This window comes from Parasteatoda tepidariorum, chromosome 7, assembly GCF_043381705.1.
Source record: "Parasteatoda tepidariorum isolate YZ-2023 chromosome 7, CAS_Ptep_4.0, whole genome shotgun sequence".
Lineage (NCBI taxonomy): Eukaryota > Metazoa > Arthropoda > Arachnida > Araneae > Theridiidae > Parasteatoda > Parasteatoda tepidariorum.
The window spans coordinates 80,957,241-80,960,459 of NC_092210.1; positions in this window are offsets into that span (position 1 = coordinate 80,957,241).

Consider the following 3,219-nt stretch of genomic DNA (forward strand, 5'->3'; position numbering starts at 1 on the left):
CGGCCGAAGACTCCCCGTGTAGTAAATGGTGACTGATGCACGTTAAATCTGTCGAGTCTCAAAGTCCTCCATGTTCCCATAACAAATCAATACCTCTGGGGGTACCGATCCAGGAGTTTCCTTGTCTTCTGGATTAGTTCAAAATTACAAGGCTACGGCGTTGAACATTTGTAGTCGTAAACCCAAAAATTGGGTCGACTGTTCAACGGTGGTCATAAAATAAAATAAAATAGCCCATTGTGCAGCTCTAGTGCGACGTAAATGAACAACAACAACAACAAGCGATTATGATAGAGCTACACCACCGAATAGTAGAAAGGAAATTATGTGTTACCTCGTTTTTATTTTGTTTATAATTACACTTTTGAAGCCCGATTCTGTAAACCTAATAAATGTAAACTAAAAAGAAGTAAGTTTTATGGTAAAAGAAAAAATTAATTGAAAAAAATTGTTGGATTACGGCAAATTGACTACACCATAATTACCTTGATTAATACGCTTGATCACGGCGACAGCTACACCAACGCGAACTATATCATTATTTTTGGTATCTGAAGATACTGAGTAAAGGTAATATTTATTTTGACGAATTGAACATCATAAAGCATATTTTAATAAATCTAATAACGTAAATTACCGTACAATGTAAAAGATAAGAAAAAAAATTGGACTTCAACGTTGATTAATGTTGGTTTATTGATTACTTGTCCTGTAGGAAGAACTGGTATTAAGTCAGTTAGTGATAGATATTTTATTGAAACTTTAAACAATTTGTTTTATTTAGAATTAAATCTTATGAAGATAGTTAAATAAAGGACGATATAAGTAGTTATTTGTTAATAAAAAGAATTGAAGTTAAAAAAAAATTTTTTTTGAAATGTTTGTAGAGAAAAAATCTATTCCCATTTTTCCAAAATTAAACTGTCCACTTGAACTTGTGGTGAGGCACCTGCCAACAAAACGGAAAAGTTTTTAATTTGTTCCCCACACAAGTCGTTAAATGCAATCAACTAAGTAACACAAAGGAATTCCATTCTATTTTATCGAGATAATTAAATAGCTGACAACTCCGATGAGTTTCGCTACAAATCTCGCCCTTGCCTTTCAGAAGGGAAAATATGTAAATATGCACAAAAGCATATTCTGCTTTTGCATCATTCAAGAGCCTCCCCAAAAATTCATTATCACTTTTTGATTGTGATGCAAATAGGAAAGAGGCAAACAATTAGCCCCAAATTTGATGAAAGAGTTCTGGATATTCTTAAATCTTTTTTTTTCTCTCGCCTTTCTTTATTTTTTTAATTCTTGCCATTTAGGTGGAAAAAATTTCATAAACTTTAATAGTTCTTACATATGATAAAAAATTAAAAAATTTTGTAACGAAGATAAGATTTAAAAACATGGAAATGGTGTGCTGAAGCTGAAAATAAAACCATATCATTCACCTTTCATGAAGCTGGCCTAATTTATAATAGAGAGGTTACGAAATGCGTAACTGATTCTAGTTGAAAAAAATTATTAAATTTTTAAGGAATTACATTTTTCTGTTTCAAAATTTAGAAAGACATTCTCCCGATAGAATAGCTAAAATTGCATTGATGATAACTTAAATGATTTTAGAAATTGAATGAAAGGTTTAAGGACATAAAGTCTAAAAAGCAGGAAGGAAATAGGAAAGAATTTGTAATCTTATGCCGTTGAATAATGCTGCTGTGAGGCTGGTTAGATATTCATAAAAGATTTTGAAAATACTTTCCCAACTCAAATTCTCAAAAAAATAGAATTAAAAAATAAACACATTTAAGTTTATGATGATCTAAACCAGGGATGGGCAAACTACAGCCCGCGGGCCAACTGTGGCCCTCTGGAAGATTTTATCCGGCCCGCGGATAGAATTTTTATTTGCCGATCAGTGGCAAATATAAACAATATACATCCATTTTCTTGTCGACTATGTTTAAAATTATTTCTGTTCTTCCTTTTTCAACAAAGTACTGATGAAGTTTTTGCTTTCTCTATTTTTGTTCTACAAAACATAAATTGATGGAAATAGTTAGCTCAGACAGCTTCAATTGGTAAAATGTTGAAAGCAGAAGTTCTTTATAGAATAGCCGTAGATTGGCTCCAACTAGCGCTTGTCTCTCTCGAGGAGCTGACTTATGGAATCTAATATAGGTAAATTGCACTTCACATTTGGCAGACTGCGCATTTTCCGCTCCAAAGAGCGGACAATCTAACAATCATCTGAAGCANTTTGTTTTTGTGAATTTTAATTTAATTGTTAATATGCTTCATAGTGAACTTTGTGATCAGTGGCGTGTCCAGAATAGTGCTTCGCGCGCCATAAATGGCACGCGTGCCATTGGTTCGCCATCACTGATCTAAACGTACCAATAAGAACTTTTATCTCCAACTCATTTTTTTTTAAACTTTCTAAAGCGCAAACACTTTCTTGACAGACAATTTCCGCTATATTATCTAACATCCGATCTAATACTGTTCTTTTTTCCATTCTCGCACTCGCAACTTCCTCTTCGTTCATACCAAATCACAACCACCTCCTCTTTCCTAATATCGGTAACTTTTCCAAGCTTTCCTCCCTTTTTTATTTTATAACCATCGTTAAACAGCTGACCAACGTTTTCAACTATTCCAAACTAAGTTCAACTCTGTAGCCTTGTAATTTTGAGCCCATCCCAGAAAATGAGAGAACTCCTGGATCAAGTATTGGAGCAAACTTACCTTCGTGGACGACACATTGATGGAACTAACTCGAATTTTCGTGACATGCAGAAGATAAACACAAAAACTTCCCATAGTCAGTCCAACGACAAGCTACAGTATTGTTATCAGTGTGACGACAATACTGTAACATTTATAAATAGATAAGCAGTGCACAAAAAAAGGAAAACTTTAGATCTAATGATAGAATCTTCACAATCTGGACTAAAAAAGTCGATTCGATTTCTCAATAACTATTCGACTGATTTGACCACACAAATTTTGTACCGTGCTACGTAACATTTCATTCTTTCAAATCATACATCTTTCAACTGTAAATCTTACATTTCATATTTTTTCGACTAATCAAGTAAATTAATAAAAAATGATATTTTTTGCCGGGAAAAAAGGATTTTATAATTTTTTGAGTGCAAAAATTTTTCAATTGACTTAAAAAGTTTTCGAATTGTGATGCAATGCGTAAAATATAAAATTAAC